The 24,043-nt window shown below is 41.0% G+C and overlaps 1 protein-coding gene across 3 annotated transcripts in view; it reads right to left on the bottom strand.

The window, feature by feature from the left end:
- L3MBTL4 (L3MBTL histone methyl-lysine binding protein 4) overlaps window positions 1-23,642 on the bottom strand; it is a 598,737-nt gene extending 575,095 nt beyond the window's left edge. For 2 of the 3 annotated variants that reach the window (XM_056823686.1, XM_056823687.1), the window contains exon 1: window positions 23,526-23,632. The gene's annotated coding sequence lies outside the window, so the exon portion shown is untranslated. Of the gene's footprint in view, window positions 1-23,525 lie in introns of all 3 variants that reach the window. The other variant, XM_007487689.3, reaches the window with a different exon arrangement.
- Window positions 23,643-24,043: the final 401 nt, after the last annotated feature.

Genomic DNA, 24,043 nt, shown 5'->3' with positions numbered 1-24,043 from the left:
TGAGTGAGGGCAGAAGGCAATGGATGGAATACTGAAGGGAAGAAGTCAAAGAAAATTCTACAGATCTTACAGATTTTGAAAAACTTGCAAATATTCCATGAAGGACCATTACATGGTATTTAAGCAAGAAATATTCTAATGCTTAATATAAAAATTGACAAACAATTGAAAACTAAAATCTGAGAAAAGACTAAATATTACCACTTACTTGTTTTCTGTCTCTCCTACCCATTGGCAATCTAATGATCTGAACTTGAGCAAGAGTGCAAGTCATTAACAGAGCCAGAACACAAGGATCCCCTACCCTGGAGTTCTCAGCTTCTTAATTAGTGGCCCACTTCACCCCCATTCACCTGACAATGTCAATGAATGAAAATGAAGGCATATCCCAGGAACTATTCAAAATTCAGGACATAAAATAAGGTTTGCATTTTTCAACTGGGAAATATTTTCAAATTTTCTAAAGTGGCATTACTGTTTCCTCTAAGGTTTGGACTACCCAAAAAGCTTTTCCTCTATTAGGAAAAAAAAAATACATAAAGACTTGTGACTACTGGATACTAAAAAGCCATTGTTCTAACCTCTTGAAGCCAGTGAAGCATTTCATCCTCATCTTCAGAGGCAACAAAACATTTTTCTGACCATTCACATGGAGATAAAATGTTGTCTTTTAATGCACTCAGATATAGATACTCAGAAATAGCAAGAACTTCCCAGCTATGTGACCCTGGGCAAGTCACTTAACCCCCATTGCCTTTTAAAAAAAGAAAAAGAAAAGAAATAACAAGAATTCTTTGGAGCCCAGTTAGGAAGAAAGCAGTTCAATTTAGAAATGATTTTTTAAAAAACAATTAGAGTTATCCAAAAATGCCATGTGTTCTTTTGTGAAGTAGAAAGCTCCTAATCAATAGAAATGCCCAAGCACAGAGTGGGTGACTAGAGAGGCTTTAGGTGAGATTCCTGAAAGAGATGTTATGTTGGGTTAGATGACCCTTACTTAGCATTCCTTCCAATTCTGGGAATCTGTGACTCACTAAAATGAATAAAACAAACTGTTTAACAAAGCATTTTGCAAAGCTTAAAATGTTACATAGATGCTAGTTATTATTATCTGAAATTTTTAAAAAACCACCTGACTGGTTCTTAAGGCATTTCAAAATTGAAGTCATGCAGTACCCATAAAAGGGAATGGCACACCTTCAGAATGGCACACTTTGAATGTTTTTTTTTTTAGAAGTGATGCTAGATTTGTGCTAAAGACATCATCAAGGGTCAACAGCAAGTTTGCTCCTTTACTTGCAACCTCTGCTGTGCACTAACTTGTCTGGATTGGGCAAAGAAGAATGACAGCCATTCAGGGACCTTGATCACATGAGCTTGGCACTCAAATAAGCAAGTGGGTGGCTCAGTGGGAAGTCACTTCAGATACTTACTGGCTGTCTGATCATGGGCAAATCACTAAACCCTGCTGGCCTTAGTTTCCTCATCTGTAAAATGTTCCTAAGAAGGAACTGGCAAATTATTCCAGTATCTGCCAAGAAAACCCCAAACAGGGTCATGAAGAGTTGTACATGGCTAAAAGGACTGAATGGCAACAGTTAAGCCCACAATCCAATAACAAATAAGCAAGTGTAAGCCAAAATGTCAACCTTATTTAATAATTCTCTGTATAATAATTGATACTATGAAATTAAGCAGATCTTTAACAAGATAAATCCATAAATTCTCTAATATACTATCCTAATTATAGATTCTAATTTTATTCAAAGTAAGCTTTAAGAATAACAAGTCAATGTACATATGCTGGTTTAGAAGTATTATTCAGAAATGAATCACCTTGCATACTAGGAGTAATTGGGAAAGAAAGTTTAAGAAAATACAATGATCTAAAGAACACAGGTACAGGTAGGCTAAATCAAAACAAGTATAACCGGAGATGTGTCAAGCAGACAAGGTTTTTCAGCTGAGAATGAAGGGAAGACAAATACACAAAGAAATGGACAAAATGGCAAAGAGTAGGAGAGCAGGTCAGGAATGATAAAGAACAATAGTACTGAGTAACTCACAACTAGAAATAAGTGAGGAGGGAGGCAGGGATTCTACTTATGGCCTGAAGCTGCATATACCAATGTATACAGTATATAATATGGGGGGGAGGGGGGGTTGAGAGTAACCTGAAATTTTAAATACAAGGAAATAAATCTCAGATATCAAAGAGACTTAGTAGGAGAAGCCTCACAATTAGAACATGGTCATGGAAAAGCATATTTAATTTTAAATATTAAAAATTCATAAGCAGCCTCTTTTTATCATAAGCAGCCTCTTTTATTTATCAATAAGTCATTTACCTGGAGGGAAATCCAAAATGCTGATAGTGGGGAGGTGAAGGAGGCAGAGAAGCATGATAGAAAGCATTTGAATGTGTATAAGCAAGAAATAAAACTGACATCACCATGAGAACAGTCTTCCCAGGCCAGCTGGAAGAGAGGAATTTCAAATTCACCAATTCAAATCACCAAAGGGATACAAAGGGAAGGCATAAGGATGCCACTGTGGTTAAGCACTGAGTTTGGAGTCAGAGGACCTATGTCTGCCTTGTGTTACCTTAGACAAGTCCTTTCACTGCTTTTAACCTACTTCCTCACTTACAAAAATTAGAATCATAAAACCTGTCCTATCTACCTCATGGGAAGCTAGGTGGCACAATGGATAGTGTGTCAGACCTGGAGTCAGGTAGGTTTATCTTTGTGAGCTCCATTCAGGCCTCTGACACTTACTAGCTGGGTGATCCTGGACAAATAACTTAACCCAGTTTGCCTCAATTTCCTCATCTGTAAAATGAGCCAGAGAAAGAAATGGCAAACCAGTCCAGTATTATTGCTGAGAAAACCCCAAAAGACGCCATGAAGAATCAGAAGCAAATGAAAAATGACTTGAACAATATCATCACCCACCTGATGGGATGCCTGTGATCTGCCACTGAGTTATTTCCATAAAACACTTCATAAAGCCTGGGGCCCTCCCTAAATGTCAGTCATCATCATTCCAGCAATGGGTGTCAAGGACTGTTTAGTTAGGTTTCTATCTCTCCCAGCACCTGGTCCCACAAATAATTGTTTGTCAAATGAATGAGAGACTCGTCCCATACTAGCCAAACATCTGCCAGAAGTCTCTCATTCCCTTAAATAGAGCATCTCATAAATTCCCAACCTGCCTCTCTGACAGCTCCATCTCTCCAGAGGCTAAGGAAGGGAGGAAGGAGCTGCGACTCTGGCCTTAATTATGGCCAATAAGGAGGGATGAGCCACTCAGGTGGGAGAGATGGAGCCTGGGCGGGAAGGGACCATGGCAGGAGAGGGAGAAAGGGAGAGGAAGAGGAAGAGAGAGAGAGATGGAGAGGGGAGAGACAGATGGAGACAGAGAGACATAAAAAAGTGTAGGGAGGAGGCATCAGGAAGGATGCCCCATTTGTTGAGGCTATGCCAAACACAGGGCCTGTATACAGAGCAGCTGAACCAAAGGCAACTCAATAAACATGCCCTGAGCTTTAAAAGAATGCATGCCCACTGATGCAGTAATACCACTACTGGGTTTGTATCCCAATGAGATTTTTTAAAATGGGAAAGGATCTATTCATACAAAAATATTTATATCTGTGCTTTTCATGGTGATGAAAAAATGGAAAATGAAGGAGTGTCCTTCAAATGGAGAATGACTGAACAAACTGTGGTATATGATGGGGATGGGATAAGGAATGATGAACTGCTTGATTTCTATAAGAATAGGGAAGACCTCCATGAACTGATGCAGAGTAAACGAGCAGAACCAGAAGAACATTGTACACAAAGACTGAAATATTCTGGGATGATGAAATGTAATAGAATTTGCCACTAACAGCCATGTAATGATCCAGGACAATTCTGAGGGACTTATGAGGGGAAAAAATGCTATCCACAGCCAGAGAAGGAACTGTGGGAGTAGAAACGCAGAAGAAAAACATGATTTATCACTTGCTAATATGGATATATGATTTAGGGTTTGGTTTTTAAAAGATTACAAAAGCGAATAATGTGGAAATAGGATTTGAGTGATAATATATGGATACTCCATTGAAATTGCTTGTCAACACCAGGAAGGGGGAGGGAAGAGAGGGAAACAACAAGAACCATGTAACTATGGAAGAATTTTTAAAAAATAAAATATAAACATGTCTTTAGGACTTGTGATATGCCAGGCCATGTGCTAAAAGCTTGGAATAATTTTTTTTTTAAAGGAAAAAGTCAAGCCAAGCTCTACCTTCAAAGAGCTTACAGGCTAATAGGTGAGATAAAAATGCAAACAAATATATACAAAGCAAGTTTTAAAGGGGAAATAAAATAAGGAAAGCACAGAAATGAAGAATTAATTTACTGAATTTAAGTAAGGCTTCCTATGGAGGGTGGAATTTTAGTTGGGAATTAAAGGAAGCCAGGGAAATCATCAAAATGTAATTGGGAGCTATTTAACAAAATAAATTAAAACAAAGATAATGTCAATAAGTGGGATTCAGAGGTATTATTTGGAGACAGCTTAAACAAGTGACTATTAAATTTTCAGTGTGAGCATTTACACCTCTGAAATTAGGATCCTTGGTTTAGGTGCCTCTTCCACTCTTTTCTATTTCAATTTGACACTATTGACTCAAAGGCATAAAAGGAGCTAAAGCCCGTAAAGATGAAATTTTAATGATATCATTGTAAATGAAAGGCAGAGGGGTGCAGTGGATAGAGGGAACCTTGAAGATGCAATCTATAAGACTGTACCTAGAAAAATTGTTGCCAGTTTCAGTGGGCAGCTGGGTTTCTCAGTGGATAGGGAGCCAGGCCTACAGACAGGCAGTCCTGGGTTCAAATTTAACCTCACATACATACTAGCTGTGTGACCCTGGGTAAATCACATAACCCCCATTGCCTAACTCATACCACTCTTCTCATTTAGAATCCATATATAGTATTGATTCTAAGACAGAAAATAAAAGTTCAAAATTTTTTTAATTATTGATAATTTGCATTGATGGAGAGAATTTCCATATTGGGGATTCCTTACACCAATGAAATTACAAAAACAATTGTTTTATTTTTTTAATCTGTAAATCTGTAAATGAGGCCAATAGAGAAAAAGGAGGCTACATATCTAAAGAGGCCAAGATGGTCTGATTTTTAAATTTTTAAATGATTTATACAAAAGATGAAAGGGAAGCTACATAATCATTAACGGGTGGCACAGAAATTTTAAAATAGTGTCTTAAAATGATTACATTTGGACCAAACAAGAAGGCAAAAGAAAAGGACTATGGCCATTTAACCAGGCAGTAGTATGGTAAAGTAGCCAAGAATGGCAGCCCTGAAGCCAGAAAGACTCATAGAGTTCATATATGGCCACAGTAGTTACTAGCTATATGACCCTGGGCAAGTCACTTAATCCTATATGCCTCAGTTTCCTCATCCATAAAATGTGCTGGAGAAGAAAATGGAAAACCACTCCGGTATCTTCTCTAAGAAAACCCCAAATAGGGTCAGGAAGAATAGAGAAAACAACTGAAAAAGGACTGCACAACAACATGACCTGCCTTGTTTCCTCATCTATGAAATGAAGATAATAGTACCTATGTCCCAGAGTTATGAAAATAAAATGAGATAATATTTGTCAAGAGCTTTATAAACCTTAAAGCTCTATAGAGGGAACAGCTAGGTGACTCAGTGGATAGAGAGCTGGTCTTGGAGTCAGGAAGGCTTGAGTTCAGTTCTGGCCACAGACACTTCCCAGCTCTGTGATCCTAGGCATCTATCTAAATGCTCTATAGAAATGCTAACTCTATAGCTCTATATAAATGCTGACTATTGTTACTATTATTAATATTATTTCTATGAGTGTGGAACTTTGCTTATACTGTCAGTCTCAGTTTTGCTAAACTCACTTTTTCACCAAGAGAGAAAAAACAGGATATATCTGGAAAAGATGATATAAAAAAAAAAAAGATAGCAGTAAAAACCTAATTTTAAAAAAAGCCTTCCATCTTAGAACCAATACTGTGTATTGGTTTCAAGGCAGAAGAGTGGAAAGGGCTAGGCAATGGAGGTTAAGTGACTTGTCCAGATATATGAGATCACATTTGAACCCAGAATTTTGTATCTCTGGACCTGGCTTCAATCCACTGAGTCACCTAGCTGCCCCCCTTAAGTGTTTTTTAAAGAGGAGGAAAGAAGAATATTTAAAAGGCTAAAAATTCAGAATAAATCTAGTGAAGCTAGGAATGAACTGGAACTGAAAAGGGCTCTGTACATGTATTTGAAATCAAGGGGAAAATAATAATAGCTTATATTTACATAGCACTTTGCTTTACAAGTACTATCTCATTTAATTCTCCTAGCAAAACTGGAAAGTTAGTGCTATTATTCCCATTTTTTGAGATGAGGAAACTGAGGCAGGAGGGGATAAGTGACCTGCCCAGGGTCACACAGCAAAAGTAGTCTCTGAGGATGGATTTGACCTCCAGTCTTCCTGACTCCAAGCCTCACAGCTCTATCCACTGGACCCCTTTATGGCCTATTTCTGCATAATCTGAATAAGGTGAAAGAATATAAAAGCTGAAATACTTAACTCTTCTCTCTTTTGAATTAAAGAGAATGTTCTTCAGATTGACAAAAGATGAACACATTTAGGAAGATTTAAAGGCCAAGAGAACAAAGAAATAGTAAGCAAGGCCCTAGATGCTATAAATGAGGAGTTCCAGGCCCCTGGACCTGATGCACTCATTTCTCAGAGTACTAAAGAACTTTGAAACAACCAGTGAACCTGGAGGTCATCTTTAAGGAACTACGGAGAAAGAGAAAGATGCTTGAAGACTGGGTACAAGTACAAGTTTGGAGTTTCAGGGAAAATACAGAATTCCTGAAATATTAATTCAACCTCACAATTTGCAAGAAAGGACCAATTTCTTTTAAACTCTTACTTAGATAGAATGTATTTACAAGTATCTCATCTTGTAATTACCTCCCTTCCCACATCACAAAAGGCATCATCTGAAAGATGGATATGTATCTAGAAATTATGTCTTTCACGTTTCCATTTTTCAGTCCATTCCCTGGAGGCCACATTCACAAGTATTAAATTTACAGTTGTGATTTCGCCATTCGTTATCCTATGCAGTTCATTCCAAGTTTTTTAAATTAGCCTGCTCACTGTTTCTTAGGGCTCAGCAGTATTTTATCACAATCATACATACCACATTTTGTTTAGCCATTCCCCAACTGATGGGCATCCCCTCAATTTAAGTTCTTTGCCAGCACAACAAAAGCTGCTCTAAATTATTCTGGAAGATAAAGGTTCTTTTCCTTTTTCCCTGATCTCCTTGGGAAACAGACCTAGTGTTTTAACTCTCTGGGTGTAATTTCAAATCACTCTCCACCTGGTATCCATTCTAAGACAGAAAAGCAGCTAAGGCTGGGCAATCAGAGTAGGTGAGTTGCTCAGGGTCCCACCGATAGAAGTAAAGAATCTACATTTGAAACCAGGTCATCCTGTTTCCAGGCCTCTGGTACTTAGCTGCCCTGAAAAGGATCACTTCAGGACAGAGAGAATAATGGAGTCATTAGGGAGTTTTGGATATAAGGCATTATTAAACATGGTTTAGAAATTTGAAAGACCAAAAGACTTAGAAGTGGAGAAATTGGGGGCAGCTGGGTGTTTCAGGGGATTGAGAGTTAGGCCAAGAGATAAAGGTCCTGAGCTCAAATTTGACTTCAGACACTTCCTAGCTGTGTGACCCTGGTTAAGTCCCTTCATCCCCATAGCCTAGCCCTTACTGCTTCTCTGCCATAGAACTAGTATTGCTTTTAAGAGGGAAGGTAAGAGTTTAAAAAGTAAGAGAAATCCAGCTAAGAGCTGAAAACACGAACCTAGCATAAGCGTGTGATGGGCAAGACTAGAAAAAACAGTTGATATTCCTCCACACAGAAGTAATAGTTGAAGCCATGAGAGAAAATGAAATTATCAAGGATAGGAAATTTAAAGAAATAACGGAGGAAGGTAATGACAGAACTGAGGAATGTAAGGAGAAAGAAAAATGTTAAATGGGAAGGAAATATGGAAAAAGTGGAATGAAAGGAAGCTGAGTTACAGACTACTTTTCAAGAATTCTGATGGTGAAAGAGAAGAAAAAAATGGGGAGCTTGGGGGCTGAAAAAAAGCTTGTTTTTTGGTTTGGAGAGACTAATGACTAGAGGCACTAGAGCAAAGGAATGGGTAGAGAAGAAAAGATTAAATATGTATGAGAGGGGAAAGCAGATAATTAATGAATCAAGGCCAAGGGTGAAGGGATGGGCCTTGGAAAAAAGGGGGATCTATCAACCTTAACCAAAAAGGAAGGAGATTCTCAGAATCCCTGGCTTCAGTCCAAGGGCAACCTCTTCCAAAAGGTTTCTTTCTCTGCCCCTGCCTTCACTTGCACTTGCAGGGTCTTCATGACTCCATCTGGGTTACTGTTGGCAAAGATACTGGACTGTCTGCAATTTCCTTCTCTAGCTCATTTTACAGATGAGGAAACTGAGGCAAACAGGGTAAAATGAACTCCCCAGGGGTCAACCAGTTAGAACAGTGTCTGAGACTAGGTTTGAACTCAGAAAGATGAACTGTAATGATTTCAGGACCTCTATCTGCTGTACCACCTAGCTGACCATCTTGCAAATACTGATTTATACACACATTATCTACCACATTAGACTACATCAAGAGAGGGCATAAGCTATTTTTCCCCCCTAAGGCTCCTTAGCAAAAGGTACACAGTAGAAAAGCTGATACATGTAAAAACTTAAACATTCATACGATTTCATCCCCATTGTTAAGGAGAAATTAACTATAACAAGCTAGAAAACTCTGCCTTCTAAAGAGCCTGAAGAATATTAGTAAAATAAACAACTGGCATTAAGGTGTCTCTGAACTTCCTTGCTTCATGACCTTACACAAGCGACTTAACCTATCTGTGCCTTTAAAATTCCCATGCATGTAACAAAAGAACAATGTACATCAGTTATAATTTGACAAAGGTGTTCTGAACAAGTGTCCATGAGGGTCACAAAGCCCACCCAAAGCCTTAATCAACATAGCCTCCGGCTCATCGCTCATCCCTGCACCCTGCACTGGCCTTACACATAATAACAGCCAGGCAAAGTACACTTTACAAATATTATCCCTTCTGATCCTCAAGCCAGTCTTCAAGGTAGGTGCTACTTTCTTCTCAGCTGTTTTTTTCCCTTCAAAATCTCTTCCACAAAAGTCTAATATGAAACGATGTTTTATAGGACTGCATGTTAAAAAAAAATTGTAATTGCTTGTTTAAAAAAACTGTTTTACATGTGTTTGGGGAAAAATAAAATATTTTTTAAAAGGTAGGTGTTTTTATTATCTCCATTTTACAGTTGGGGAAACTGAGGCAAAGAGGGTCAGTGATTTGCCCAGAGGCACATTTCTGGTAGGTGTTGGGCTCAGATCCAGCCCTCTATCCACAGAGTCATTTTATCATCTAAATAAAAAAGTTTTCTAAGCAGTTTCCAAAGGGGAAGATTTACTCCACAACAGACAGGCCCCTAAAGTATGTAGTTCCAGGTATTTCTATCACAGTCAAAAGCAGGGGGTTTGCCCACCGGTTAAATTTTCCACGGGGACCTGGACACTCCTGGTATGAGAGGAAACACTGCCAGGAAGAATTCCTTTTTTATATTGCCAGGACCTATAAGAGCATCCCATAGAAAAGGATAGAAAATAATAAAGGGGGGGGGGGCAGCCAGGTGCCTCAGTGTAGAGACAGGAGGTCCTGGGTTCAAATATCACCTCAGACACTTCCTAGCTGTGTGACCCTCAGCAAGTCCCTTAAGTACCATTGCCTAGCCCTAACCATTCTTCTTCCTGGTATTGAGTCTGAGCTGGAAGAGTTTAAAAAATTAATAATAATGGGTGGGCCTTATAACCTGTGGCTTCTTCACTCTTTGGAAAGAGCCTCAATGAAAAAAAAAAAAGGAAACTCTACCCTCACCCAGGCAATTCCTACTCTACGTGACCCCACATTGCGTTTTTCTTGGCAAAGAGGTTGAAGTGGTTTGCCATTTCCTCCTTGGAAGGATGAAGGCAAACAGAGGTTAAGTGACTGGTCCAGGATCACACAGCTAGTGTCTATCACTGAATCTGTATTCTTCTCTCCTAACTCCAGGACTCTATCTACAGAGTCACTAGCAGCCTCACCCAAATCTCTTTCCCCTAAATCCATTATTTGATTATCTTCATGCAAATAGTCAGCTAAGAAAGGATTAGCGTCCAGCAGCTTCCCCACCCAATACAAAGAAGAAACAAGGACAAAGCACTTTACATACATTATCTCGGATCTAGAAAAACCTGGGGGGAGGGGGAAGGGAACCAGTGCAGTCCCAGGTGCTGAGGATTCCCAGGCATTCTCAGTCACCCTACCCCAGCCCCCGCCCAGGTCGGGAGCGCCACCGGGGACGCTAGGATGGGGCACGTGTGCGTCAGGTCAGGAGGGAAACTGACTACACTTGGAGGTGGAAAGGGGCCAGTTCTCGGTCCTCCATTCCCAGATGCCTCTCCAAGAGGAGGTGCAGGTGAGGGGTTGAAGGAGTCGGAGAAGGAAAGTTGAGGGTCGTCAGCTGGGGGGCACCAATAAAGGGGGGGGCAATAAATAAAAGCCCGGCCCCGAGAAGGGATCTCTAAGCTTGTTGTGAGATCTTAGGCACTAAAATCTGGTACTTTACAGCTCCTGTGTTGTGGCTTCATTCCAATACGTGATTGGCTCATAATCATGCCCAAGCTCCGGGGAGAGAGCACTGGGACCTAGCCTTGAGACCCTGGGCAGGTCACTTGACTGCTCCCTTGCCTAATCCACTGAAGACGGAAATGGCAAAGCACTCCAGTGTGTCTGTCAATTAAAGGAAGAGTTGGACACAACTGAGCAGTAACAGCATCTATGCAGTGCCTACTGCATGTCAGCCACTGGGCTGAGCATTCCAAAAACATTCTCATTCTATCATCACAACTGTGGGAGGAATGCCCTATTATAGATGACATTTTACAGTTGAGGAAACAGAGGCAGAGGTTAAGTGACTTGTTCACGGTCATATAGCTAGTGAGCATCTGAGGACAAAGCCAAACTTGGATCTTCCTAACTCTTGGCTCAGGACTCTATCCACTGCACCACCCAGCTGCTAAAGTCCCACTAGTCTTAGACTGATGTATCTAATAAAATTATCCAATGAGGCAGTGCTGTCAAAAGCAAAGCTAAGTGGCTGGGTGGAATGAGGGTCAGGCCTGGAGACTGAAGGGTCCTGGGTTCAAATTTGACCTCAAAAACTTCCTAGCTAGCTGTGAGGCCCTGAGCAAGTCACTTAATCCTCACTGCTTTAGCCCTAAGCTTTTCTACCTTGCAATCAAAACACAGTACTGATTCTAAAATGCAAAGTAAGAGCTAAAAAAAAATAAAATCGACATGAGGACTATTGCATTTTATGTCAAAATGCCTTTCATGATGCATATTGACTTAGAAACCATATTAAAATTAGCTATGCTTGATTTTATTTGTATCTATTATATTAAATAATTCCCAACTACATTCTAATCTGGATCAGGCTGCACTTGGCAGTTTTATAGGCTGCATAGAGGTGGCCCACTGTATGCCACTTCTGATAAAAGGTACTCTCTGACAAGGACTGAAAATGAAGCTTTTTCAACAAGAGAAAATTTCTAATTACCAAAAAGGATCTTAATATCTAAAACTTCACTTCATATCAAAATTCACTTCTTCCATGAATTCACTATGTGGCCTTTGAATAAGTGTCATTTTAACATTTCTGGCCTTCTATATACCTCCTCAGTAAAATGAAAGAGATGGCAGTTGCATTAAACAAGGTAATATCTAAAATCTCTTAGTTTCACATTCTATTACCCTAAACATGGAATAAAAATGAAAATAAAATTATTTTACTTTATTAAAATCACATATTAGTCAACATTTTATTAAAATACCAAATTAAATTTCCATTAAAAACCCATATTTGTGTTTATTCCTTTGGGAAAAAATATCAAGAGAAATAAAAGCTCAAAGAGCTTGGCAAGCTTTAACTCTTGTTCTATAAATGTTAGCTCTCATTATTTAAGGGTCTCAGTCCCACTGACAGGGTCAAAGTTTTCTTTGAACTAAAAAAGCCTCTTAAAACATAAAAAAAGAAATTAGCCAATTGGAGGAAAACACCAAGCCAACACTTCCACTAAACTATGCATTACTGACTCCTTCAATCACATGGGGAGATTTAATGGCTAACTATACCTGTCAGACTTCCTTTCTCTTTCTTTCAGGGCCAAAGCAAAGAGCTTTTTTTTTTTTTAAAGATGCTGAAAATTGGAATTCTTAAAAAGATTTCAGCGACCTTCTCCAACAAGACCAAGAAAGTTGGGCTCTCAAGATGATCAGCGGCTGCCTGCAGGATGATGGATGGGCAGTCTCTCCCCTGCACAGAGGCAACAACAGCTGGAAGGAGTTCACACTTCCCTTCGGTTTCTACAGGATCCAGGAGAGAGGTACCAGTTAGCAGCTGCTGTTTTACATGGTTTACAGAATCCCACAGCCTTGCTCACTGAAGTCTTTAGCAACCAACCAATAACTGCTTTAGCAATTAGCAGGGATTGAAGAAACTCCCATGCCTCCACCTAGTTCTTGAGAACTGAAGTTTCTTGCAAAACTCTTCCGCAATAGGGAAGACAGCCCTGTAGAAACTAACCATAGCCTCAAACTTCCAGGCTTAATTGAAAGTCATATCTTAAACTGCTGCCCAGAAAACAGTCACAACATAGTTCTGGAAATAAAAAGCACAACCAGCTAACAGGGTTAGCTCTCTAAAGGAGACCAAGGGAAAACTTTGTTCTCAACCATTCTCTTTACCTGATGGGTATATAAAATAAGGATTTTGAAGAACAATTGTCATCTTTTACAATTCAAGGTTAATAAGTTCAAAAAAGGGAAAAATTAAAGGATAATAATAATTGCCAACAAGTGTTTAGCTGTTTTTGTCTTTTTAACCTTTACCTTCTATTTTAGGATTAATACTAAATATCTGTTCCAAGGTTGAGCAGTAAGGGCTAGGTGTTAAGTGACTTGCCTAGGGTCACACAGCTAAATGGTGTCTAAGGCCAGATCTGAACCCAGGTTCCCCCAATTCCAGGTCTGGCTCTCTATCCACTGGGTTACCTAGCTGACCCTATAGTTAGGGTTTTAAAACTTACAAATTTTTGTTTGGTCTTTTCCAACTCTTCTGTGAACCCATTTGGAGTTTTCTTGGCAAAGATACTGGAGTGGTTTGCCATTTCCTCCTCCAAATTACAAATAGGATAAAGTGACTTTCTCAGGGTCTCACAATTAGTGTCTGAGGATGCCTTTGAATTCAGTCTTCCTGACCCCAGGCCAAGGGCCTTTATCTATATACATTATTTTAATTTGTGTTCATCCTTACTCTAGATAATGGATAATCCTACTTCACAGAAGAGGATATATATTCAAAAAGGCTGACTGCCTTGCTCAGAAGAGGATATATATTCAAAAAGGCTGACTGCCTTGCTCAGGGTCACACAGCTGGTAAAGTTATCTAGGGTAGAATTAAAATTGTGGTTTCTCTGGATACAAAAGTCCCTTCAACTACAGGGCACTAACCCTCAAGGATATTATTTAGCACAAGGCAAAGAGAAAAGACATTTCTATCTTTCTCCAAGTATGATTACAATGAGAAATTGGTGGGAAAAAGGGTTTATTTGCATATCCCTTTCTGGTTTAAAAAGGGCTTCACTCTTCCTGTTCTTAGATCTTTCCCCAAACCCTAAGAAATAGATATCTAGTCTTCTCTTCTTTCTGAGATCCAGAGACTTTAAGTAATTTTTCCAAAGTTAACTGACTAATAAAATCCAATGTGTATACCATAAATCCAGTGATCTTTCCACTATACACATGCTTCCTTTTTTTTTTTTTTAAACCTTTACCTTCTGTCTTAGAATCAATACTGTGTATCAGTTCCAAGGCAGAAGAATGATAAAGACTAGGCAATGGGGGTTAAGTGACTTACCCAGATAGTTACACAGCTAGGAAGAGCCTGAACCCAGGACCTCTCATCTCTAAAACTTGGCTCTCTATCCACATGGCCACTAAACTTCCCTCCATTTGCTTCCTCTTTCTAATACTGAGCTACCAAAAGTGGATCAGATCTGGCCTGTTACATCAAAGTGTTTACTATGTATTCTTTGTTAAAAAGTCAGCAAAATCTCCTTGAAAAAGACAATCACCAATCTCAAACTTCAGTAGTTTTTAGATAAACGGGGCCATCAAGTGTATAAATTACCAGGTACTGGACTGAAAGAGTAGGCTGTTACCAAGATGCAGGACATTTCAATAGAAACCATCCAAGGTTCCAAGAGGCAGGATCCAGGACCCTACAAAATCCTGCCTTGCCTGGCAGGCAGGCCCAGGTACTCACCAGACAAACCAGCTCGGACCCTGCCCTCTAAATCAACATTGCCACTACTGTGGGAGGCCAGAGACAAAATGCTCTAGGGCTCCATTCAGAATGTGCGTATCCATGATACACAGAACCACCATTCTGCCATTAACTGTCTTTCCACCATTATTCCTGTATGGGGCCCATCCATCCATTTGTCCAAGCCCCAGTCCCGCCCACCAGTCACAACCGAAATGTCCTCCTCCATCCCCTTCCCGCTGGCTCCTTTCCTGGTTAGGAAGTCAGCTTCCTGAAGACAGCCACCACGTCAGCTTTTTAATTGCATCTCCAGACCTTACTTAGCATTGGGCCCCTAAGTGCTTAAAACAAAGGCATTTTCATTCATTCATCCTCAACACTGTTTTTCATCTGTTCCTCAATATGAAGTTGTTAAAATTAATTGAAGGGGGCCAGAACTTCCTCTACAGAATTCATTATTTGGCTTTGAGTTCTAATGTTGGTGCTGCTATTAGTAAGCAGAATTAACAGATGGGGCCCACAATGTGTTGTTCACTTGTTTTCAGGAGTTATTTCCATAATCCCATTTAAATTTTTCTTGGCAAAGACACTAGAGTGGTTGGCTGTTTCCTTCTCCTTCATTTCACAGATGAGGACACTGAAGCAAACAGGGTTAAGTGACTTGTCCAGGGTCACACAGCTAGGAAGTATCTGAGGCAGGATTTGAACTCCTAAAGAGGAAACTTCTGGATTCCAAGTCTAGTGCTCTACTCTCTGGGCCACCTAGCTGTCCAACAACATACCTAAGTATATAGAACTGTTTTCATTGACCATGGCAAGCTCTTAAACAAGTCACTTTATATCTCTGGGTCTGTTTCTTCAACTATAAAATGAAGGAGTTAATAACAACAGGTAGCATTTACAGAGCAATTTAAGGTTTGCAAAGAACTTTTGCCAGTTATATCTCAGCTCAGTGAGGTAGTGCTCTTATTATCCCTATTTTACAGATGAAGAAACTGAGTCTGATCTGAAACTGAGGCAGTCACCCCTAATTAGTGGAATATGAACTCAAGCCATCCTGATGCCAAGCCCAACATTCTGGCCATGGTGCCATCTTGCCTTCTAAATTATGGCCCTCTCTAGCTCATTCTAAGCTCTAATATAGCATATAGATATGCTAGAAAGTAAGGTTGCCTTTCGTTCTAAGAGTGTATAAAATATTCTATGAGCTAGCTAGGTAGGTTGTAACCATATGTCTAAAAACTAATTTCTATAGACATGACAGAACATGATCTATTGAGTGTTTTAATAATTTACACAAAAGTAAATGTGATGGACAGCTGAATAGTTCAGTAGAAATATAAAGGCCCAGAGACAAGAGGTCCTTGGTTCAAATCTCACTTCAGACACTTCCTACCTGTGTTATTCTGGGCAAGTTACTTAACCCCAACTGCCTAGCCCTCATGGCTCTTCAGCCTTGGAACTGACACTTAGTGTTGATTCTAAGATTAAAGTGAAGGACCTTTTTTTTTTTAAGTAATATGAAAAACAACCCTTCCTTCAAATACACTTTAGAAAATTATATCACAAAAGACCAAATCTGATTTTTTTAAAAATATCTTTTTTTTTTTAACCCTTACCTTCTATCCTGGAATCATTACTAAGTATTGGTTCCAAGGCAGAACAACTGTAAGACATTAGGCAATGGAGATTAAGTGCCTTGCCCAGAGTCACACAGCTAGAAGTGTCTGAGCTTGCCTCTGGACCTGGTTCTCCATCCACTAAACCAACCTAGCCTCCTCCAAAAATATCCTTTTCTTCTAAATCAATAAAAACTAAATGCCTAAAGTTTGTGGCTGGTTTTATACTTCTCTAGGGAATACAGGACTCAGAATAGATCAGAGCTGTCCCAAATGCAGCCAACAAAATGCCCTGTGCCACAGGCTGAGGGATGATGACAAAATCTGTTCCTTGGGGATAGGAAAAAAAGAGAAAAAATGAAAAAGAACCACTATCTATATTCTTTTTTCTTTGTTTTACGCAATCAAGAATACTAGCCTTTCAGAATCATTTTTGTTAAAGAGCTTGCTATATTTGCATTTAGAAAACTCTGATCAACATGTGTAAATTCTTATATTTGCCAGTTAATCCCACAAGTGACGCTAATCTTGAGGTCCAATTAGTACTTTAACCATTACTAAACCCATATGGAAAAAGTCTAAATTCTGTGTTAAGGCCAGTTGTCAGGTTCTAATCTATGTGTTGTTTTGGTCACATGCCCAATTGCACTTGGTTTGTATTATTTGCAGATCTATTGTTTCAAATGACCATTTGAAACAATTGGAACCATTAACTCTGACAAGAACAAAGAACAATAAAGTCCTGCCTAGGAACAAACCAATTTTCTCCAAACCACCCAAAGGTATCACATGTAACCTATAAGGTCATATTTGGGCCATTTAACTCATTTAGCAAATCAGCATGAAGCGTGATGTTTATATTGCCACAAGGCCCTTTTCTATATATGATGGTATTTGGTTGCTACATCTCAGCCCTGTTCTCTGCCCCAAGGCTTAACTGCCTCCAATAATAATAGTTTTAAGGTTGGCAAAACACTTTACAAATATTATCAAAAATATAGAGAAGGGGGCAGCTGGGTAGGTAGCTCAATGGATTGAGAGCCAAGCCTAGAGACGGGAGGTCCTGGGTTCAAATCCGACCTCAGACACTTCCTAGATGTGTGACCCTGGGCAAGTCACTTGACCCCCATTGCCTAGCCCTTACCACTCTTCTGCCTTGGAGCCAATACACAGTATTGACTCCAAGACGGAAGGTAAGGGTTATAAAAAAAAAAATAGAGAGAAGACGGATAATCCAAGGAAGCACACAAGCTTGGTTTCACTCATACTTTGTGCCTTGAATTCGAAAAGGAGGCTAGAAAGCATTAGATCCTCAGTAAAAGAGGGGTAAAAAGGGGCCAAGCCTGTGTAGGCAAGCAGCAGCTTCGCTGGAGGATGTCTTCCATTTGACTTTTTTTTTTTTAATGTGGAGTGGAAACCTACTTTTAAATATTGTTAACTCAATAAATATTTAATATAGCAAATATTGTTGAAATGAGTTCTAGTTGTTTACCCTACTTTTCATATTATACCCACCTCCTGAACACAAGTCTAATAAGTAGTCTACATGGGGAGAGGGGTGGGAGGAGAGACAGAACAGAGAGACAGAGAGGGAGAGAAAGGGGGAAGAGAAAGAGGGTGAAAGGAGGGGGGCAGAGGGAGAGGGGAGAGAAAGATAAAGAGGGAAGGAAAGAAAGAGGTAGAGGGAGGGCAAGAGGGAGGAAGAAAGAAAGATAAAGAGGACAGGAAAGAGAGACAAAGAGGTAAAGAGGGAAGTAAAGAACAAGAGAGACATAAAAAGAGGTAAAGAGGGAAGGAAAGAGAGACAGAGGCAGAGACAGACAGAAAGACAGAGACAGAGGTAAAAGAGGGAAGGAAAGAGAAAGAGACAGAGACAGAGAGAGGTAAAGAGGGAAGGAGAGACAGAGAAAGAGAGAGACAGAGCGGTAAAAAGGGAAGGAAAGAAAGAAAGGGAGAGATCATAACAACTCTAGGAGGTAAGTGCTACTGTTATCTTTATTTTACCAATGAAGAAACTGAGGCAGAAGTTACTCATGATCTAGTCAGCTCCTAAGGCCAAATCTGAACTCCTATCTCCTCAACTCTGGATCTAGTTTTCTAAGCATCTCAGTAGCACGCAAGCTCCTTAAGATAAAACTGTTAAGTATAACTTCTGGCCTAAAAAATGCTACAGTGAATTCTAGTCAAATCACAAGGTCTTTGATCAGTGATACTTTTTTTTTTTAACACTTCCCTTCCCTCTTGGAATCAATACAGTGTATTGGTTCCAAGACAGAAGAGTGGTAAGGCCTAGGCAATGGGGGTCAAGTGACTTGCCCAGGGTCACACAGTTGGGAAGTGTCTGAGGCCAAATTTGAACCTAGGACCTCCCATCTTCTGGTCCTAGCTCTCTCTCAACTGAGCCACCCAGCTGCCCCCAACCAGTGCTACTTTTGACAATGCCAAAAACTGGCTTCTTATTAAAAACCGTCCTCTTAGGGAGCATCTGGTTGGGGAGCTCAGTAGATTGAGCGCCAGGCCCAGATATGGGAAGTCCCAGGTTCAAATCTGGCCTCAGATACTTCCTAGCTGTGTGACCCTGGGCAAGTCACTTAACCCAATTACCTACTCCGCACAATCTTCTGCCTTGGAACCAATACATAGTACTGATTCTAAAACAGACTGTGAGAGTTTTTTATTTTTATTTTTTAAAAAAGCAAAGGATTTAGAATCAAAGGAACTGGAACATTTCCTTTAAATTCTGGCTTAGCCACTTATCGGGTGCATAAACTTGAAAAGTTATTTAAACCTCCCGGGCCTCAGTTTTTGTTTTTGTTCAGTTGTTTCAGTCATATCCAATTGTCTGTGATCCTACCTGGGGTTTTCTTAGCAAAGATAATGGAATATTTTGCCATTTCCCTCCCCCGCTCATTTTACTGATGTGAAAACTGAGGCAAACAGGGTTAAGACTCAAGATTGCACAAGTGGTAAGAGTGTGAGGCCAGTCTTCCTAAATCCAGGCCCAGCGCTCTCTCCACTGAACCACCTAACTGTCCTGGGCCTCAGTTTTCCCAGGAGAGGTCAGGACTAGATCATCTCAAGATCCCTTCCTGCTCTCCATCTCCTTCCTTTAAGATGCTACTGGTCTGGACTTTATCCCATAAGCAACAGCTTGGCTTATGGGTTCTGAGCATACAAACAATCTGAGCTGTATGTCAGGAAAATTAATCTGGCAAAGGCATGTGTAGGAGAGTTTAGAGCAAGAAGACTGGAGGCATGGCAACCAGGAGGAGTCCACTGCAATAAACTTGATCAGTGGCAGTAGAAATAGAAAAGAGGGGGCAGGTGCCTGAGATAGTGCAGACTAAATCCAATCAGGACTGGGGGCCTGACTCCTGGTGGGTATAAGGGAGATGTCAGAGGTCTCCAGCTGAGGGACTGGGAGAAGAGTAGTATATTATACCCCTTGGGGATAAAAAATCCGGAGAAAGAAGGCACAAGGAGAGTAGAAGGGGGGGGGGGCAGCAGATAATAAATTCAGTTTTGTACAAACTGAATGTTATTACATGCTTTTTGGAATGTAGCTGTCCACTAGGTAGTCTGACATAGGGATTCTAATCTCAAGAAAAAGGAGAAGGCTCAGGGGATTGAAAGTCAGGTCTAGAGATGGGTTCAAATTTGACCTCAAAGACTTCCTAGCTGTGTGATCACTTAACCCCTTATGCTGCTTCTGCCTTAATTCTAAATCTTTAATTCTAAAATGGGAGAGAGGGAGGGAGGGAGGGAGGGAGGGAGGAAAGAAGGAAGGAAGGAAGGAAGGAAGGAAGGAAGGAAGGAAGGAAGGAAGGAAGGAAGGAAGGAAGGAAGGAAGGAAGGAAGGAAGGAAGGAAGGAAGGAAGGAAGGAAGGAAGGAAGGAAGGAAGGAAGGAAGGAAGGAAGGAAGGAAGGAAGGAAGGAAGGAAGGAAGGAACTCAAGGCAAAAAGCTAAGACTAGAATTAAGTAACTCTGGGATTAAAAGACAAGGAAATGACAATATATAAAACAGCTAAGAATGACCTAATAAAAAAGAAAAGAAAGTCAAGACCTGAATTTTGAGGAATACCTCAATTTAGTTGGTGGAGAGGGAAAATCCAGGAAAGGTGACAGTAAATTTAGCAAGAAAGGAAGCAAATAATTTCAGAATCCCAAAGGTCAAAGCATTAACAGCGAATCACTTTGAAATACTATATACAACCTCTGATACCTGAAATTGGAATTCACTCATTGTCATTGCTTAACTAACATTCTCAAGCTCTTGCTGCTTCCAGGTCTAGGCAAATCAATCAAAAGCCTAATATACAAACAATCCCCAAATGAACACAGTCAATGTTTCTTCACATTAAACACATCACAACCAAAACTGGTTAGAATATTCCCCAAACTACTGACACTCTGCTTAGGTCAAAAACCAAAGTCCAATCAAGCACCTCCTTCCCACCCCAGTTTTTCTACCCCAATCCTATCACCTCCACCAGGTCTCCAGCTTCCTGTACTAAGTAAGCTATATTTCTATGAAAATAAGCATCCTATCACACTGTTGCAAATCCTCCTTGCACAGGAAAAAAACAAAAACAAAAAAACTACCTTAGTGAATGCCTCTGTCCAAAACAATTAAACCCTTCTTTCGGGCCAAAAACTACTGAACCTCACAAATCCTATTTCTCTCAGAAATCTTCCCCCTGCTAATATGAGTTATGTGTGAATATGAATAATGTGAGGCTTATAGACTATATCTGAGGAGAAAGTGTTCACTTTGGAGTCAGAAGACCGGAATTCAAATCTTTAGATGTGTATTGCCTATGTGACCTTAGTTTGCAAACTCCTAGGCCTGGGTCAGGACCTGGGGTCCTTATCTGAAAAATGAATAAAGTTCTGTATGATTCTATCCATCCACTTCTAAATAGAAAGACTTATACGAATTAATACAGAGTGAAAGAAGTAAAACCAGGAAAACAATATATAGGGTGCAAATCATATAACTGAAAGTCACCATAAAAAACCTAAACTTTGTGTAATGACCAAGTTTGACCCTAGAAGAGCTGAGAAAAACTTCTGCCTTCCTTCTTTGGAAGTGAGGGACTATGGTGTGAAATACTGCAAATACTGTCAGACATGATTAACATGCTGGTTGGTTTTGCTGAAATGGTTTTCTCCCTCTTTTTTTCTTTTTCTTTTTTCTTATTTGTTCTTACAAGGAAGTTAACTTCATGGGAAGGGGAGAGATTCCAAAATGAAAAATATGTAAAGACAAAAAAAAATCAAAAATAATTTTTTTTAAAAATTCATTTTGGAAGAAAAGTTTTTAAATACTCAAGGAAATAATAATCAAATAAGCCTTGTAATCAAATAAGCCTTGTTTGTTTAATTTGCATTTTATGCTGGGATTGTATAGCATATTCCTTAAAGAAGCAGGAAGCATAAGGAAAAGAGTACACACCCAGAACTCTGTAAACTGGGATTCTAATCTCCAAGCTGGGACTCATTAGCTTTCAGAGACACAGAAGGAGTCACTTCTCTCCCAGTCTCAGTTTCCTTATCTGTAAAATGAGGTAAGCCTTTTCCTGAGTTGGAGCATCAAAAGGTATGTATACCTATGAGACCAACAAACTGGTTGGAAATGAGCTTCTGCAAAATGAGCTTCTGCAAAGATTCTGACCATTATCTATGACAAAACAAATGTGGAGATATGATCAAGGACCAAGAAGTCCTCAAAACAAGGACAATACCTCTGCATTTAAATTATGTGAAGCCTGGAGTAGGCTGACACCAAAACACCTAATTATTGACTGAAAGACCAGAAATTGATTTCACTAAATCCTTGATTATTGATTGAATGACCACATGCTGATTTTACCAAACTCTTGATTATTGATTTAATGACCAGACTTAGATTTCACCAAGTCCTTAATAACTGACTGAATGACCATGATTTCACCAACACTTGATTATTGACTAATAATCAGAAACTAATTTCATCACATCCTTAATTAGCTGAATGACTATAATTTCAACAAACTCTTGAAATTGATTTTCCCAAACACTAGATTACTAACTGAATGTTCAGATACTGATTTCACCAAACATCATACATATATCATCATAAGAATAGCAGGTGCTTTCCTTTGGGTAGGGAGGGGAAGTACAGGTATTTTTTTCTTTCTCTTTTTATCAAGTAATAGGTCAAACTTAGTCATCAGCAAAGGGGTGTGACGATCTCAAAGGCAATAATAAGGCCAATGGACTCATTGAGGGGAAAGTTTTCAAACAAAGTAGATAATAGACACACAGGCTCAGATAAAACGTCCAGTTCTAAGTTCCAGGTTTGGCTTTACTTATCTCACCCTAGCTGACAACAGAAGAAGCCAAGGGTGATGGAGAAGACAATGAGTTGTCCCCAAGCTAAGGGGTTTCCCCCCACCAAAAGAAACGAAAAGTGAAAAATTATTAACATAACTTCTGTCCTCTGAGTCCCTCCAGTGGGTTCAACTTCCAAAGGAGGCCAAACCGAAGTTAGGAGAGGAAGAGAAAGAGATGGGATGGGAGGAAGGTGGGAAGGGAGCTGGCGATCGGAGGTCTCAAGAAGAAACTGAACGACCCTGGCCCACCACTTGTGCCAGGAGGAGGGAGCGAAGGAGTAGGCACAGAAATACGGACATCCCCACGGGGAAACAAAAGGCACACGCGGATAAAAATCCTGGGAGCACTTGATCAACCTGGAACCGAGAAAGGTCTTCTCACACCCCTCCACCCTGAAAAAAAATCGGTCCCCTGTTTTCTCCATTATCCTATCCACCACTACAGAAGATTGAGGTCTTATGGGTTCCTCCACATGCAAATGATCGCGGTAGCCAGCAACTTTCACATCCACCCCCACCACCCCGGGCCCCCCAAAGCTCCGCTGCGCCCCGAGTCTGCGGGGAGGCAACCGCGGATGCTGCAGCTGGCGCCGCCGCTGCCGCCGCAGCAGCTGCAGTTGCGCCCCGTCCAAAGTGCAAGCAAAGTGGGGACAGCCAAGTGCCCCCAGCGTGAGTGCGGGGAGGCCACGGCACCATGTCCCGCGTCCTCCGAAAGAGAAAGAGAAAGAAAAAGAGCAAAAGGGTGAAATGAAATTAACCAGCACCGCGACCCCCAACCCTCCCAGCACGCCCGGCTACCCGCCACGCACCTCGCGGGGCACTTTCCTTCCTCCTCCTTCTTCCTCCCTCCCCGACCTCCCTAGGTCTCTCCCCCTCATACAACACCCCCCCCCCCCCCCCGCGCGCTACCCGGCTCTCGCACACGCGCCCTCAGGACCATCCCACATGGCTCTAGAGCTAGCTCCCTCCTTACCCCCACCCCGCAGCTCCAGCTCCGGGCTCCGTGACAAGCCGGGCGGGGCCGCGACCCGAGGAGCAGCTGGAACTCTGCGAGCCAATGCAGCCGAGTCGAAGTCCTGGGGTGGGGAAGGGGCGGAGGGGCGGACTGGGGGAGGGGGAGGGGAGGGTGGGGAGCCGCCCCCTCGGCCGCTTCTGGCGCGCATGCTCCCGCCTCTCTCTGCGGGAGGCCGAGGGAGAGCTTGCACCTGACTCCCTTTTCGCTTCCCCTTCTTCCTCTGGCAGCCCATAGCTTGTAAGACGCTCATGGGTCCTCTCCCCAGCAGGTGGGTTGGAAAGGGCCCTCCTTTCCCCTCCCCTGGTCCGGGGTCCTCTGCGCTCTATCCCTACTCAGACTCCAACTCTGTTCTGATGCCCGCACCCCGGGATTGCGGTCCCGGAGGCCCCGGGGCACTTTCTGCTCCTCCTCTGACTTCTGTCCTGCCCTAGGTCTCTGGGTTATCTGGACCCGCTTCTTCCTCCGGCTCTTCATCT

Source organism: Monodelphis domestica, chromosome 3, assembly GCF_027887165.1.
Source record: "Monodelphis domestica isolate mMonDom1 chromosome 3, mMonDom1.pri, whole genome shotgun sequence".
Taxonomy (NCBI): domain Eukaryota; kingdom Metazoa; phylum Chordata; class Mammalia; order Didelphimorphia; family Didelphidae; genus Monodelphis; species Monodelphis domestica.
The sequence above is the reverse complement of the archived record's forward strand: the minus strand, read 5'-3'. Positions and strand labels throughout refer to the sequence as shown.